The 18913-nt window shown below is 38.5% G+C and overlaps 1 protein-coding gene across 1 annotated transcript in view; it reads left to right on the top strand.

Annotated features, from left to right (window-relative positions):
- LOC140236031 (liprin-alpha-2-like) overlaps positions 1-18913 on the top strand; it is a 207250-nt gene that overhangs the window by 34023 nt on the left and 154314 nt on the right. The window lies entirely within an intron of this gene.

Below are 18913 nucleotides of genomic sequence, written 5' to 3'. Positions count from 1 at the left end.
CGTGTCTTTCATTTCGAGAGGGCCTCCGATTGTTGTTGCTGTCGTTGTTCTTTTTTTCCACGGCATTGTCATTCGACGACGACACATATCGAGGTCACTGCGTACAGCCTTCCGTGTTGCATTCTATGCCACTGATTCATACGGCATCTATCATTGTGTCGTTTACACCATGGATCATGGATGGAATCCTCACACTTTTACCTCAAGATGGCGACAGAGCATGTCAGCTCTCGAACGATGACGAGGTCTCTTCCATAATTTATTCGAATTGAGCTGGGGTGGCCTCGTTGGTGTTACCTCTGCTTCTCCCAAGGGTCCTACCATTATCATTTTAAATACCCCAGCAATGGCAGAGGTACCCTTGTATACACACCTTGGTCAACAGGAACATCCGTGCGGGTACAATACCATGTCTCAGTATGTATGCATCAGGTCGGATTTGAACCTGTAATAACCTGTATCTTGCTTAAAGAGTCTAGAGCCCTATCCACTGGACCACAACATTTCCACAAATGAATATTGGGTGAACAATAGATCTAGAAGGATGACTGCTTTGGTGTGAATACAACATGTAGTTTCACTAGATATTTTTTGTAATATTATAAGATTTTGATACAGGTATATTCTGTGATTGGGAGGTTTTAATTTTGCAGTTTCTCTGTCCTGTAAGCAACTATGTGTACATACTACATTGGAGATGTGAACATTTCTTTAAAATTGCCCAGTAGTTTGGGTAAGAAATAATACTTCTGGTGTTTTGTTTAACTTTATTCTTCAAGCCTTTGCTGTTACAGTCACTGACAAGTGAGAAGACTTTAATAGCAAAGATTTTCTGGCAAGTCGGCAGCAGCTACTGCTGGAGTCTTCAGCTCAGCGTGCAATGCATTTTCGGAAAATGCACACTTAAGTTATAATTGATAACAACCATATCACACACATCGGTATTGACAGCACATCATTCTAAATATATGCCGAGTGCCAGAACCCAGTTTCGATATACCTTGTGTGAAACAACTATAATGAATTGGTGCAGACGGAAACATCAAAGTTTCTGTAACATATGAAGTGTACTTGCTGTACTATGATCTGAGAACAACAACAACAACACGTTGATCTTTTAATGACATTCTTGTGCTCAAAATTAAATCCTCATTCTCTCCTATCGTAATTGTGACAAAACTTCTACTCTTCTGTGTATCTACATAGATTTACACTCCATTCAACTTGACCATGATGCAAATTTGCACTTGGGGGGGGGGGGGGTCCCATGGGAGGATGGGGGAGAGGGTGGAGTATCTTTGACTATCCTCTGACTTGTACTAGAAACCATGCAGTCTGCATTGGCCAGTGTATTCAAGCAAGCTTAATTGAAGCTGTACAGTAGTCATGAAAAAAAGACGATGAGATTCCTTGTACAGTTTGTAGGTATAGGCCGCGTTCATGCGAATTTCGTAGCCACAATCACAAACATGAATCATGATTCAAAACGGTGTTTCAAATCACGGTCTCCGCGGAAGAGCGTTCATGCGGGCTTTCGTCAATGCTGATTCTGGCTCAGCTCACCCTCTGCCATTGCGCAGCGCACTGCGCAGTTTGACCATGTCTCTGCAACTCGAGCCTGACCTCCTGTTGATCTGCGAGTTTATTGTATACGTTTTTATTTCGGTGAACACTGTCCAATTTGCTGTGGCTCTGCCCACAGAACGAGGAATAATCTTTTGATTGGTAGAACAGCTGGAGCCATTCAACTCGATCGGACAATAATTACATGTATTATCACAATAAACAGCCAAATACTAGCATAGAATCGGTGTATGGCGTTGATGTAAACGAACTAGTGCAGGTATGGTACCGAAACACACGATTCATAAGATGTACATAAAGCGCGCGAACAGAACCAGTGGGATACCCCGTGAGACACGCATGCGCACAGCGCACAATGACGTCCAGAATCATGATTGAAATCACGGTTGCGTTCATGCGGTTTCTGCGATTGTGATTCTGCAGAATCATGATTCAAAACGCCTTTTTTTCCGCGTTTCAGATCGGCGTTTTGAAACGCGTTTAAATGGAAAAATCGCATGAACGCAACGCAACTAAACACGTTTAGCGACTAAACGCGTAGAAACGCAATTCTAGTTTCGCATGAACGCAGCCATAGAAGGCCAGTTACGAGCGACGGAGGCTTCTGTTTGCTCGTAATTTGGATTTTATGGAGATGCAATGATTGGCAATTGCACAGTTAACTGTGACCTCTGTGAGCACAATGTGTATTCTGTTGCGTTAGCAAAGTTTTAGGAGTGGGAAGGGCTATATTTCCTATTTATTGACAGTGGAGACCAATTCGCATATGTATACAATTATACATTGAAAACTTTGTATAGATATGTCCTTTTTCACATTGGGCTTGATTACTCTTTTATGGAAACCTTTGAGTATTGAGCAATAAAATGATTTTTTTTTTCAGCTTGTAAGCGTATGGCTTATTCATGGAATCAATGCCTGCTACGTACAATCAAGATGAGACCAATATTATTCTTCACATCTTCCTCTGGGGCGACTGTGGCTGTAGGCCAAGTGCTTTTTCTATTACCTGGTACTTACTAAGACTTTTAAGATTCATACATACAGTGTAGTATTAATCACTATTAACCTTTCAATTCTTAAAAACAGAATGAAGAATTACCTCAAACTTTTCCTGTGTTCCCCTATTCATTCTTTCTGCATCTACAAACCTGTTTTGCAAAACATGTTTTGTAAAACTTCCCCATGCAGCTTTTGTTACCATGGTTACATCAAGGTACAACTGTAGCTTGGTCTTTCAGTAGAAAACCAAACTGTTGGATCTTCTGATCTTCTATTTACTTGCACCCCAGCTTCAGTTTGCCATTTACAAACAATCATTAAATTCATAGAAAACATTTCATTTTATAGATCTATACAAAATTTCTTTGAAGTTCTTTCTTAAGACAAGGGTGTATGCTGTGATTGTGGTGACACATGTTCCTCCTGTCTGGGATCAAAGTTCAAATGGGAGTCATGATCCTACCAACAGCAACATCTGTGCAACTTGATATAATCTGTAAGTTTGTCTATTGAGGAAGTATTGATTTTGATATTTTGTTTCATAGAAAAGTTCAAGTTGCAAAATAGTTTGATTTGTTTGTTCATGTAGTGTAGTTTGTTCTATTTAAGAGATGAAAAGATGTGGATCCAATTACTTTGTACGCTGTCAACATGATGCATATCGGGGGGAAACTACTGTATGTCGCTCCTTATTCATTTTGTGATGAGGAGATTTGATAGAATTCCGCTGTAAAAACTTGAAACTGTAATTTGCTCCTAGAAAGAGATAAAAGAGAGAAATACTGATATTCATCAGAGTCATGTGGTCAAGGCCCATGTACGGTATAACAAGTCGGCAACTAGATTTGTTTTATCTTTTTGTTTTATCAAAGGCTTGATCGTTGAATCCTCTTAACAGAGCTTTCTATTACACGCCTTTGTGATAGTCCGCACGGATAAGAAATGAGGGAATAAAGAGAACAGGGGTAAGCTGGGGGGGGGGGGAGGAAAAGAGAGAGATATCGAGGGAGAGGGTAGTTTCCATCCCCGTGACCCACTTTTATGGAGTCAGCGTTCGACTTGCTGTGAAAACATAGCATTATGAACTGTCATTATTTTCTGGTACAGTCACTGCCTGCGTTCCCAGGATAATCCTGCACGAACAAGTATAAATAGCCCTCTCTCTTCTCTTGCTGTCCCTCTGCACTCCTTTCTCCCTCTTTAAATAGCTCTGCCCTGCAAAGATACAACTCCCAAGCCAAACACGGAAACAAAAAGGGAGGGGGGGGGGGGGGATGATCGAGGGGAGCCGCCTCGTATCCCTGTAAACTCACCAAGTCAACACGATTGTCCATTGAAGGTGCCAACTGGAGCACACATGACCTTTTGTGGTCCACAGGAGGTGCTAGAATGCTGCATCGTCTCCCAGTGAGTGTTATACTCACTTCATCCAGTCCCAAACCTCAGTCCGCCGCTGCTGCAATCAAACATAAGACACACCTCTCATCAAGGTGCCCCCTCTAAGCGATCCCTTTTCCCTGGAGTACGAGTACTCTAAAATTTGGATGCAGCTGAACTGCTTCATTTTCTGCACATTTTCATGTGCATAACAATGTTTTTTTAGATATCTTTTTTTTTTTTTTTTTTTCAAAGAAGGGGTTATTGCAGTTCACATTGCACTAGCTTGAGATTAGAAAACTTTACCAATCTTTTGTAGTCTTATTGAAGCACACACACACACACACACACACAGACTAAGTTTGATACAATTTATAAAGCATATAAGTCCCACATACTCGCATCTATGTTTGTACCTGAAGCAATCATAGTCAACACTATTTGCCTGTAACTTCTTTTCTGTCTTTTTTTCCCCAAATATTTATACCACATGGCTGCAAATGCGTCGAGACATTTGTGCAATCTGCCATTCAGAACAAGATCTCTTCAGTGTCTCATTGTGAGGCAACAATTATTACCAAAAAAGGATAAAACGTTACAATGTGTGTGAACATACTACTTGTATGACTTGTTTTGTGAATAATGCCAAAGACATCAAATAATTTCAGTGTGAATGTGGAGTCAACTACAGTTTGTATTAAAGGATGAACCTTTTTTTTTTGGGTAAAAATTAGCCTCATGATTCCAAGAACTGCTATTGATGAAATAGCAATGAATACTTGAATAGGATATCATCCTTGTTTCTGTATGCTCAATTTTGAGCCGACTGCTGCAAGGGGTATTTTGACACCAGTGGTTCATTTCTTGATGGCTGTTTTGTCGGTAATTGGGAGGACTTGAAGAAGAGAAGGGAAAAACTGTAAGTAAGCCACGCTAGTAGTCTCATCATTGATGCCGAACTGGTGTGCTAGCTACTCACAGAAAAATGCTAATATTGTCCTTTAATTATTCATACACCAACCCACTCAGTGTCAAGTTTATTTTCCGTTCTAATTTGATGGTATGACCGGCATGTTTTAGAGTATATCTGTGTGTTGAGTGTATTTTTGTGTGTGTGTTTGGGTGGTGGGTTGGGGATGGGGGAGGGGTTGGTCTATGGGAGGGAATGGAGGGGGGGGGGGGGAGGAGGGTGGATGCAATATTGGAGCTCTAAGATCAACATAGATTAAAGGGAAAGAGATGTTCCTTGTGAGGTATCCAGCACTTTGAAAGGTTGTGTGATGCCTTGATCTTCAGATCTTTAAAAGCTACAAGTAGTTGTGTGAGTTAAAACCTAGATTGACTTTTTAGAGTGCACACTTTAACCCGTTGAGGATGGACTGATTTTGCTACAACAGCATTTCCCATAGACACCTGCCCAAGCAAGTATACTCGGGACTCATCCTCAACGGGTTAATTGAAGCACATGCCACCCTCAACAAGCAATGTGTAGTCACTCTGTTAATCTGTTAACTGTATTATAAAGGCAAGATACAAGTAAATGCATTCAGTGCCGTAAGTGCTGTTGGCTTTATTTATTCATGGCGATAAAAACAAAGTACATGTACACTACTGTAATTGCTGGGGAAATTTATCTTAATTCACACGAACCGGAAATCATCCTTGTCAAAAAGCTCTCTACAATAATCACAATCTTAATTACTTGCCTTCTTGACAGTTATGTGCAGCTACAGAAGGCTGTGGCGGATTAGTTATGAGTGCTTGAGTTGTTGCTGTGTTACTGATGCAACCACTCAAACTTCAATGATCAGAGATCGCCATGGCCATGGAAATCGGATCAGGGCGTTCTTTCAGAGAGTCTCTCCAACAGTAACACCTGATGTCAGTGGTCAGTGTGTCGCAATTTTAATCAATAACCCGAGTATCCAGGTCAATTCACCTGCGTATTTAGAAACAGCTTACCCTTGGTATGCATTGAGTTTATGGACTATCGTTGCCCCGCAATTTTTTTTTCTACCCCTTTTTTTTTCCTCCTTTGGTATCAGAGCGAGATTTAATTACACTGTCCATGGCATTGCGATGTGTGACCATTTCGACGCATTTGTGCCGGTGATAAGCGTGTGCAGTCGGCGATTATGATTCCCTTTTTCCTGCTTCCATGGCAATCACCATAGCAACATGACTACAATCGCTTCTTGATGTGCTTATTGAAAATGTTAAGTATTACTACTTGTGCTTTGTGAGCCTTTATGATGGTTGTTTTCAGACTTGGAAGTTGTACGTGCAGATGATATAGGATCCAAAAGGGAAGAAAACAAACTTTCAAGAACAAGGTGAATGAGAAGAAAAAAAAAAGGAATGAATTAAAGCTGGAGGATTGCTTTGTTTTTATACTTTAAGTAATTGGATATCTCAGCCATTTCAGAAGTGATTTTCTTCAAATAAACTTTGAATTCCTCTTCATATGCTTGTGCACTCTTTAACTTTTCACAAAGTGGTTTCTTAAAGTATCTTACAAAAAGTTAAAGCTTAATCCTTACCTCAACCAATTCTATACCATCCCTTTAAACATTGATCATACTGATTGGAATTCTAAAATTCTTGTTTCTATCCCTAAACTCACATTTTAGAACTATTTTGAAACACTAAAGCTGGATTTTTGTTTCATCTGCAAATGGTAAATACTGCTTTTAAAGGCATGGTACAGCAGGCAGGGACACTAGATCCAGCTTGTGTGCACACCTTCTGCATGCCAGTACACTTTGCTGTGGAATGTATCACATTGATACAGATTTGTCAACCAGGGATGATGGTGGTAGTGCAGATTGCAATTTGAAAAACTTTATTGTTTGGTGTATGGCAATGATTATTCCTGTCTGAAAATTGTAACAATGACAATACATACAAAGATATTGCCAGGTCAAGAGTGTAACTATTTTAAACACATATTCATGAAATATGTGGTGTGGTATGCCTCATTTGATGTATGAAATCCTTCATTTGTGTAAAATAGTGTCTTGCCTCCAGCTATTCATATACCCCACATCTCTCTATACATCTCATTTACGCTCGGTCATGTTTTGAATGACTAATCCAACCATGACCGGAGTGGAGGTATGCGTAAACATATCTGTAACTGTGACAGGGCTATTTTGGCTGATTATGATTGGGGGTTTGATACTGCCACGGATGACTCATACCCGAGTTGTAATTGCATTTTACGAGGAACCATTAAAACTGAGAGAAGAAAAAAAACAAGTACATAAGAGATAAATTGCAGCAGCAAGATGACACAATTCTACATAATATATCTCCTTGGAGTGGATGGAGCTTACACACTGTGTAGCTCTCACGCAGGCTAGCATGAGTAGCAGGAAAGGTTTCAATGCCATCAGACTGTTCCAGTCAGCCCCTAGCAAGATGGCTTTGTAAGCTTACATGCTTGCGTGGCTCTATAGAGCATTCTGTTTTTGCTCTCTGTGTACATAGTAGGCCTATCTATTTCTTTATTTATTGTTTAAGTTTGTTGAGTTCAATTAACAACTGTAGTTTTTCATTTTTAGTGACTTTTTAAAATCAAATTTCATTATTATTTTTGTTTGTGCATAAGAGCAAGTTGTAGGTACTTGTGTATTCCTTATTTATTTAGTTTTTCTTTCCGTTTATATTCAATCATTATTCATTCATTCTTTATCTATCCCCTTAAATTCACTTGTATGTTTTCTCTTTTTAATATTCCTACATACTCTCATATATGTTTGAAAGAAAGAATAAATGTATTTGATAATGATTTCTATGTTGGTCATGAAATTGCACTTCAAATACTCCCTCCAGTTGGACAATTCTGATTCACTCCCATAATATTTTGACTGTTCCAATTCACCTTCCTGAATGCCCCAATAGACTGGTTTACAAACATATTCAGACTTTATGCGTATGTCTTTCTGACAATTGTTCTTTCTGACAACCTGAAAGCTTGCCCGAGATCTACCCGACGAAGCAACAACTATACTCACATGCGTACTGGAGAATTCCTAAGTACTGAGAATTGTTTTTGAGGTACAGGTTGATAAAATAGCTTGTTACTACGTACATCCAGATGGATGAAACATCCATAGATACATTTTAATACAGCCGTTAGTAAACCAGTCTGTTAACACTCTGCACTGGGGTAGCATAGACCTCGAGGCTGGCTCACATGGATACATCATAATAGGTACTAGTTTGAAGCGAAAATATCAATGTGTATTGGATTAGCCATCTGGAGGGGTTCGTACCTCATTCCAGGCTTTGCAGTGTACTGACTGGAAAAGAAACCGTCTCAGACCTGGGGGGGGGGGGGGTGTTTCATCAACGTTTGTCAGCGCAAAAAGTTGTCATCGCTGACAATCACCATAGTAACAGTCAGTGACCAGAGCATCTCATCAAATCAAAAACCAAGGATTTTGCCGAAATTGTCAGCGCTGTCAAACGTTGATGAAACTCCCCCCTGATGTAAAGCTGGAAATTTATGCAAATTATACAGTCATGAGGCAAAGCAGTTGTCAATATGCTGTACAAATAATAATAATAATAATAATAATGATGATGATGATGATAATAGTCATAATAATAACAATAATAATAATAATAATAAATAATGATAATAATAATAATAATAATAATAATAATAATAATAATAATAATAATAATAATAATAATAATAATTATAATAATAATAATAATAATATTAATGATAATGATTATTATAATTATATTAATAATAACAACAACAACAGCAATACAATGTAGGTATCTAGCGTTATATTGGATGGTTCATATCTACTTTCTCACTCGACACTTCATAATATATAAACCTCTCAGGCAAAACTTGTAGCATGTGTAACCATTGTGCCATAGCTTGAGTTGGAAGGGGATGGCCTACAGAGGGCTCCCTTCTATGTTCCTTCACCCATGAGCTGTTTGAATTTGACTTGCTAACTACAGTGTGCATCAACATGTCACATATCAGATACAAAGACAAGCACAGCTATGTTTATTGATACAGAAACTGACATCATTCATGCTAGAGTATTTGACATTTTGTCTCAGGTAATTGAAACTTTGTCAACAGTACGTAATTGTGTAAATGCTGGCATTAAACTTTTAATTGCAGCATCTCCTAATAGTTTGAAAGTAGCAGCTTTTAGGAAGTTCAAGGCTGTTGTTGTTGTTGTTGTTGTTCATTTTCCATCTGCGAAGATGGCTGGATAGCCCATATTCAGCTACACTAAGCTGGTCTTCCATGGGGTCCAGTTGGATGTGGGGTGGGACCACTTCACCGGGTTAGACACCCTGCTCTTTGCGATGAATGAATGAAGCGGGATCTTTTACGTGCATGAGCTGTGACTCTCTCATACATGGGACCTCCATTTTATGTCCTATCCGAGGGACAGAGTGTTTTGCCTCTTGCTAGAGGGGACGGTATGTTTACACACAACATTGCTCAGTCCAGACTCGGGTTCGAACCCGGGCCGCGTGAGCGTGAGGCAGACGCGCTACCGACTGAGCCAACTCACCGCCCTTAGTAGCTCTCTATAGCTACTTCATGTATATCCCTATGCCTGAAAGCATTTTATTTATATTTTATCTGTTGTTTTGTTTTGTTAAATTGTTTTTGCTAGTTGGGTATAATTCTGAGTTAAGTGTTAGTGATCAAAATAATGTACACAGTTTCATTTGATACAATATTTTAGTTATTATGCAGAATGTAAAGATTCTGTATGCCAGAGAATTACTGAGAGTAGTGAAAGTCCACATATTCCAAATGGGGGATAAAAACTATTCAGAAGACAGGTTTAAAAAAGCAGTCTCTCTTGCAATGCTGCTTTAAGCTTTGAGACTGTCTTCCCATCATGCACCTGTGCTGCAATCACATGACTTTGCAGAGAGTCGTGGTATACAGTAGGTCGGACCCTACGTTGTACCAGATAGTCAAAGTGATATTATAGTCCATATTCCCTCGAGTGCCACTAAACACACGCAAGCACACACACACACACACACACATACACACACACACCCACATGCAAATATGAAGTCACCTTTCTCGTCGAGTCAATACATTTGTCTCATGAACTTTCAGAATGCATAGACTGTGTGGTGGGGATCTTTTACACTTGATCAGCTCTTCGGAACCACCGGGGCGCCTCAACGCACGCTCCTGGACACGGTTGAGAGAATCTTGGCAGATGTGGTGCGGCTTGGTTGAATCCGTTTTGTTGTCATCATCATACTGCCATTAGTTATTCTCGTTATGAAATTGTCATCTGTTCTTTCATCTTCCATGTGTGGTATTTAGTGCTGTCTGTCATTATTGTCACTGTTGCAAAGAATTCCCCTTGACCAAGGGTCAAGTGTTCAGTGGTCAGACATGGCCAGAGGCTAGTTTTGAGAGTCCCTGCATCCTTCACATAAGCTTGATAACCTGAGTGCTTCCATTGTTTAAAAAAACACAGTATTTTTGTTGTTATTTTCTCAGTGTCTGTGAGTTTGTTAACAGAGGGGAAAAAGACATTATACACGTACAGCTGTAATAATTTACATTTCTTTTTCATTAACTTTCAATTCAGTCAGAATATCCCAGTACATGTATAGCAGATTTGATTTCTTCTATGTATTGTACAACTGTGTACATTACATGATGTGTATTTTCATTGTAGATGCTGTAGTCACAGTTTATATGAAATAATGGTAATATACCAGGGCTGCACACTAACACATTTTTTTTTTCCTACTGACACAGCATGTCTGTTGGACCAGTAGGTACCCACTTTTGCTTTTGTTTGACTGGACCATTCCATGAAACAGTATACTGGTCCGACAGTGGTTTTTACTGGTCAGGGACTGTCGGACCATTGCCAGTGTGCAGTGTGGTACTGTACCATAGTATGTGATATATGTGGAGAAAGTATTTCCTTGCAACAAATATTTTTTTTTATTCTTTTTATTTTTTTAGTATTATCCATTGGGTTGGAGATGTGTTGGATATTGTTAAATCTTCAATGTTGACCCAAGACTGAATTGAAATAGCAGTTGGGTCTCGTGTGCCATGAATCAGGGCTTTCTTAATGCATAGCTTTAATGAAGGGTATTTGATAGAGATGCTATAATTAGTTTCCAACGGCCATGATTAGGAATGTTAATATTGACAAATGGTGAATGAGAGACATGTAGAAGTATGACGTAGGTCACAAGGTTGAACACCCATAGCGGCTATTTGTCTCCACTGTGGCTATTTGTATCCATTTTACCTAATAGTGTGGATCAAATTCTTCTTGTTTGGCTAAGGAGCTTTCAGTTTCCGAACAAAGTTAAAGTGAAACTCGTGAAAAAAAAAATAAGCAAACAAACAAATACTTCCTTCATCGGACAAATCAATGTACATTTTACAGAATGGGATATATTGATCAAATTACTGATGTAGAGGAGCCTCAAGTGTTTCAGAAAAAGATTAAAGCAAAACAAATATGAAATTGCTGTATTAGTTACTAGTACATCATTTTATGTTGATCTGGTTCCAGGGGGGGGGGGGAGTTTATTATTACTGAATATGGGAAATATTGATAATAATAATAATAGTAGTAATCTTGAAAATATTTATGATAATAATAATAATGATAATAATAATAATTATTATTGTCATTATCATTATTATTATTACTATTATTATTATTATTATTATTATTATTATTATTATTATTATTTTTATTATTATTATTATTATATTTTATTATTATTATTATTATTATTATTATTATTATTATTATTATTATTATTATTATTATTATTATCATTTTTATTATTCTATCTTTTATTGCGGGGGGGGGGGGGGATATCTTCAATATATGATTGTACAGACCAGTGAGTGAGTAGTTGTGACAACCTTTTCTCTTCTAATTTGCATATCTTGATCAATATTGCCTTTTTTCTTTCGGTGTAGAAACATCCGGCTCAATCTTTTGCCCCATTCTGATAAAACTTCTGCACCTGTTCTTGCTTTGTTTTGTTTTGTTTTGTTCTGGTTTTGCATTTTTAAGGAGCACAATTGAGGTTGAATGTGGTCTATAGTCTCCCTTTCCAAAGGCAAACCATAAAGCAGTTTGAGTGGGTTGGGATCGGCTGTGGATATGTACCAATGGTTGAATGGATGAACGGATGAATGGATGAAGGTATTGATGGACGGATCTGAAACAGATCATCTTTTGTCTAGTTTGCCACATTGCAGAGGGAGAAATATTCATTCTATCGCTATCTAATATTGATCATAAATCTCTTTCAATATTTCAAATACATCATTTTTGATAAGCCCTTGAACACACACACACACAACACACACACACACACAAGGGCGGTGAGTTGGCTCAGTCGGTAGCGCGTCTGCCTCACGATCACGCGGCCCGGATTCGAACCCGAGTCTGGACTGAGCAATGTTGTGTGTAAACATACTGTCCCCTCTAGCAAGAGGCAAAAACACTCTGTCCCTCGGATAGGACATAAAATAGAGGTCCCGTGTATGAGAGAGTCACAGCTCATGCACGTATAAGATCCCGCTTCATTCATTCATCGCAAAGAGCAGGGTGTTTAACCCGGTGAAGTGGTCCCACCCCACATCCAACTGGACCCCATAGAAAAGACCAGCTTAGATAGCTGAATATGGGCTATCCAGCCATCTTCACAGATGGAAAATCAACAACAACAACAACACACACAAAGCACAACTCTTGCAGAGTAACACGGAAAGATGACATTCACCATATTCATTTTTATACTATACAAAATGTGCAGGAGATGTAATAAAAGAAAAAGGAATTTAATGGATGTACAGAGACAAATCCCTCTCTGTCTCTATCTTTTTGTTTGTCTTTCTGTCTGTCTGTTTCTCTGTTTTGTCTCCCTTTCTTCTTCATTAATTTCATTTCATTTTGTTTATTTCATTTCCAGCAATGCAAAACATTTTCATACACAAAATAGCACACTATCAATACAATGTAGTAACAAAGAAAAATATGTGAAGTTAACAAAACTGCACATCACAAAAGCAAATGAAAATTGAATTAAAATGAAGGTTGCAGGAAATGGAGGAGACATGCTAGAAAGCTAAGCTTGTATTTTGCAGTCTCCTCGCGGACAAAGGACTAAATAACATCAAGGAAGCAATTTGCTAGATGTAATATAAAAGGTAAAACACATACAGTAAAACACATACAGACCTATACAAACAAACAAACAAACAAACAAACAAACAAACAAACAAACAAACAGATGGACAAACAAACACAAGTAAACTCTCTTGTAAAGAAAAAGATAGAGTGAGAAAAAAGAACACAGTGAAGAAAAAAGAGAAAATTATTTTGAAATAATTCTTCCAGTGTCTGCAGAAAACAAAGAGGATCACACCAACCCCCAGATAGCAGCAGTCTTCCTGCTGTGTGCCAAATTTGGGAAAGTAGTCAGGGGAACATGAACATAAGAAATATTTGTCTCCTCCCCCCCCTTCCTTCACCCATCCCAAGTTCTCCTTTTAAACACCTGTTCTTTGGACTCTCATCTTGACAGCTGAAAACATTTGTGTGCCTACGTGACCTTAAGTAATGTACAAGAATCATTATTATGACTTCTAGATGTGTTCACACTTGATGCCTACTGAGTTAAAGATCAGTGTTAATAATTTTTTAGAATATACGGTACATATTGTATGTGTTTTATGTCAAGCTGATTTTTTTTTCGTTTTTTGCGGTCTTTTTTTTTTAAAATCTTTGTATGTCGAATGGCAAAATAATTTGCTTATATGTACATAACACAAATGAGTCTTGTCTGTTACTACCTGTATCATCACTGGGTGAACTCTCAGCTTATCTTCCATCACACACAAACACATCAACAGAAACACAGACACCCAATGATAGTATCCATCCATTCATGGACACTGCCCTCTGTTGGTGATGTATGGGGAGGGATAAACATTTCGTTACTACAAGTTCATCACCCTGCATGCAGAGTTAAACTTTTGCACATCCTGACACAGCAACAATGTTATAAACATGCAGAGATAAATTCAGTGGCAAAATATTTGTGTTGTGTTTCTAAAGCAAAAGCACTCAATGTTACTTTGATGATACAAACACATGTTGATTTTAAATCTCTTGTTCTCAGGGATTTTTCTGAATAGGCAACATACAGGTTAGACTCCCAATAGATGCTTGAATTGCCTTCCTTGAAGTGATCAAGGATTTAGTTTTGTGTCAGCATGAGATACTATTAAACAATATTAGCATTTTTTGTAATCACAGCAAAATATATGGTCTGCATCTTAGTACTTGTCAGTGCTGTAAAGATGAACTTTACTGTGCCTACAAGTATGTGGGGGAGGGATCTCACACAAATGTAAAGACAGTACTGAACTGAGGACTTTACAGTGCCACTCAATATTGCCCCCCCCCCCCAAAAAAAGAAAAGAAAAGAAAAGAAACGAAGAAGAAGTCTCAAAGTAATTTTCATCCTACAGCTCTTTTGAGTTTCATATTTACGAAGTCTTATTTCCACAATCTGTTGCCGATTGATGCTTTGGAATAGTGATGTTGACAGACAAGAGTCTAGGACTAAAGACTACACATGCTGCAAAACACGAAACTTGTCCGTCTGCACATTCACCCAACTCTCTCGGTATCAGAGGATGAAACCAACAAGTTTTGACAGCTCAGTAGTCTTCTTTCTCCTTATAAGGTCAAACTGTTCCATAAAGACTTTTCAATAAGAATTTTGCAAAAATTTGTTATGGCATACAGTAATTTTTCATCCTCAATGTGATGAATCAACACAGTGTGGACTGTGGGTGCTGTGAGAAGAAGTGGGAGTGAAAAAAAATCATATTTGCCTGAAATGACATCTTCCTGATGGCGTGTTGCTAGGCAACCGTGTCAGCCATCGCCTTGCCCGCCTGCAGTGATAAATGCTCCTTGTAAACAGGATTTTGCTGACTTTGTGCAAACTGCAAAAGAGTGGTGTGATGTGTATCAAAATCTTCTTTTCTGCCCGAGAAAGTCCGTGAGCTCTTCTCTACTGAATGAAATTGGATGTTGGAACTCTTCCAAGACAGAAATTATGAGTTTTATTCAATGACTGTTAATGTATAAATCTTGTCTGTAGAATTGTCATACATTTTGTTTGATGAATGGGATTTGAAGTTTGGAGCCCGGTTCATGAGTTTTGTCTTCTGTAAAGTTCGAGTGTATGTACCCCACACACAGAAAAGATACTAGTTTGTCCAGTTTATTGGTTTACTTTGCTGCCTAAAACAAGCCAAGGAAAAGGTCACAAGTTTGTTCACAGAGAGAGTGTTCTGATGTGAACTCTTTTGATAGATGATTTAAAACAAGACAAAAAAAAAATCATCATAGAGTGCATTTTCATAATGGTATGATTAATAGGACATTTATATTGTGCAGCTACTGCAATAACAAAGCTAATCACCAGGAAGGTGATGAATTATGTCCAGAGACTTCAGGTTGTGAAGCCACTCTCCACAGACTAGAGTGTTCATACCTGCAGTTTTGTTCAGCAAGTGAGTTTTGATACCTGGAATCTCCCGCCCACGGAAAGATTACTTGTTTTATCTTGTTAAACTTCTGACCATTTCCGGGCTTTGTTTGACGAGAACATTTTATCCATTGCATGTGCAATGTAACACTGATACCAGTTGTAGTTACCATAGTGACAAGTGGAACGCTCTTGAGTGCTTGGATTGTTACTCTACTGGCATAAAGGAGAACTGCAACTATCCTGGAAGTAGTACAGGGTGTAACTTGCCATTATTGTACTGAGAGTGGATCCTGAATCGGGAGGGGGGGGGGGGGAGGATTATGGGGAGACTATTGGGGGGGGGGAATAAAGGGGGTCCTGTTCTCTCTGTTATTTCGTTTATTATGCAACTGTGTGTGCTTTGATAATTTGGCCAATGTTCTTATTTTGATATTAATTGTTTTAAATGAATTGTCTACCTCCCCAACTAATATAATTCCCCCCCCCCTTTCTCCTTTTCTGTTTCATGCTTTGCTTCTCGATGTGGATTTCTGGCTTGGATCTGATTTTGTTTTTATCCCAACTTTGGAATAACAGGTAAGTGTAGTTAGTGTGTGCAAAACATGAGATGAAAAAAGTGTGATTATTATGTTTGCATTTTTCTTTGTGTGTGTGTGTGTGTGTGTGTGTGTGTGTAGTTGTATGTGTGTTTTTGGAATTTTTTTTTTAGTGTCGGGGTTAAAAAGGGGTGCAAGAATTGAAAATTGAATGAGTGCAGAAAATTACTTAGTACCTGGGGGAGTTTCTGTGGGGTACTCATTTTTTCTCCCACATCGTAAGAGCATACTGCCCTCTACTGTCAGAAGTTAAGCCAGGCACTGCACATAATGCATGGCATTTGACTGGGGGGGGGGGGGGAGGATTATGAGCCTGCCGTTAGGGTGTACAGAGGATGTAATGTTTTGAACAGTAGAGGGGGCTAGAAACAAATATGATGGTGGTGCCAAAGCTTTGCCTGAATCTTATCAATTAATCTAATCTACCAGATTAATCTTGTTTGTTTGTTTTGTACACAAACTTTCTGCATTTCTGCACAATTTTTCTAACAACAAGAAAATGATCACCCAAAGAACTACCCCCCTAAAAAAACAAACAAAAAGGCACATATAAACCCAGTGTTTAAGATGTTGTTGTTTCATTTTTTTTTCTAACTTGCAAATAATGATGGTAATTTTGATAATAACTAATTTTGATAGTAACTGCTGGTGTTTGTAAGATTGTGAAAATAGCCTTGAGAGCTCTGGATGACAGTAATGCCATCGTGCAGTATATCAGCATAGCACCTACATTGTAGAAGATCATTCTGTAGGCAGTGTTGATTATTGAGCTTTTTGATTTCGCTGAATGACACAAATGAATGATATCTTTGATAGCCTGTTACTTTGGTAATTGAGATAGGTGAAGAGTTCAACTGACATATCATAGCTGCTGTCTGCATTTTTCGCCTGCCTTTTTGCCCTTGTCTTGGAAGAAACTTATCTGTAACTGAAGACGAGTGCCTATTTATATCAATAGTATCAGTCATAGTTGTGATGAGGGAGACTGGAGCGACTAGACTAGGCATTTGTCCTCTGATATTAAATGTTAGCAGGATAGATTACATGATGAGTTTCATCGCGAAAGGAGTTAACTCCATTCTTGCCAATTTAAGATATTTGCAACTCAACCCGCTTAACGAAGCAAAGAAAATGATTAGAAAATATGGGATACTTTCAATCATAACTTCAAAAATATTCCTTGTTAAGCAACAAGTGAGGTATCATTGGAAAGGTTTTATTTTGTTCTATCTGGTGACGGGCTTACTCTGAAATATTTATGGCACTTATTCCGTTTTGCAATCAAACACCATATCATTTGCAGCTGACCCTCGTAGTTGGGATGAGAAGGGGATAACATGACATCTAGGCATCCCAAGCACATGGAATGCCAGGGGGAGGCCATGGTCATTGACCTGGCAGCTGTGGAATGCCAAGAGTGTGGCAATCTACAGAAAAGTATGTGACAAATGCATGCACACATACTTTACAGCACACACACAACTTGACTGTTGCCGTCGAGCTCTTGTAACATTCTGGGGTCAGTGACCCCCTTGGCCTACCCACTCAGGCGTGTTTACAATATCTGTCTTTGTGGATGATAGTCTGAATTTTGCAGACAGTTTGAATTGGATGATCTATAGTGTGAATTTGGCAGACATTTTCAATTTTATAATGCTGAAGTAATGGACATACTTGTATGGGGAGAGGGGGCAACACACACACAAAATAAGATTTAAAATAGACAATGTGATTTCAGAAGTTACATGATTTCATTGAAGTTATAGATGATTACACATTAGCCTATAAGTTGTATTTTCCTTTTATAAAAATACGAGAAATATTTTTGTCTTTTGTTGTTGATGCAACAGAAAATTTTGCATCAAAATCTTGCAGTAATGTAGTGTTAATTCATACAGTGTAAAGTGACTCATTGTGTGTGTCCCAGCTACACCATGCACATTCAAAATCCTTGTTGGAATGCATATGTGCTAAATGTGATATGGGGCTTCCATGCAGTATAGATGCTTTGCGATGCAGACTATACCTTGCTTGATATCATGTCAGCATAACTTGCGAGATCTTACGATACCGAAGTCACGTCTTGAAAAACGTGTGAACGAAACTTGCCCAAGCTTCAGATGCAGATTATGCGGGTCAACGGGAGACGATGACTGTGAGCGAAACGAGCCAGATCCCTTGCCAGTGGAGTCAAACAAGAACCTTGCAAGCAAACATAAATTTTCTGTGAAGATTTGTGAAAAAAACATAAACTTCTGTAAAGAAAATATCTCGCTCAAAACACAAACAGCAACAAAAAGAAAAAAGATAAAGAAAAAACCCTTCTCCCTAGAAAACTTCAGATATTTTGTAAAAAGAAAAGATCTGCCTCAAAAAAAAAAAATCCTCCCCAAACAAAAACAACAGCAACAACAACAACAATCCCAGAAACCGTCAGTGAAATTTCTTGAAGTTTGAAAACTTGACTTTAATCGAGTGAGAATGTACCTACATGTACTTCGTGAAAAATTTGCTCCAAGCTGAGAATGCGATAACTGCCAGAAAGGAAATAACTCCATTCAGTCTCATCTGAATGATTTATTCCGCATCCATTTCCACGGGAATTATTCATCTCGGTGCTTCCAGGGTTTAAAAGTTCCCTCCCACCTTTATTCCTTCGTTGGTATCTGGAGTATTGACGTACTTAGTGTGTCGAAAGTACACAAATTAAGTAGGGCCTTACCTTTATGAATAAGCCGTATCCGTAGCATGAATATTGCATGAATTTCGGGGAG

Source organism: Diadema setosum, chromosome 12 (assembly GCF_964275005.1).
Source record: "Diadema setosum chromosome 12, eeDiaSeto1, whole genome shotgun sequence".
Lineage (NCBI taxonomy): Eukaryota > Metazoa > Echinodermata > Echinoidea > Diadematoida > Diadematidae > Diadema > Diadema setosum.
Note: the sequence above shows the minus strand (reverse complement) of the source record. Positions and strands in the feature narration are given on the sequence as shown.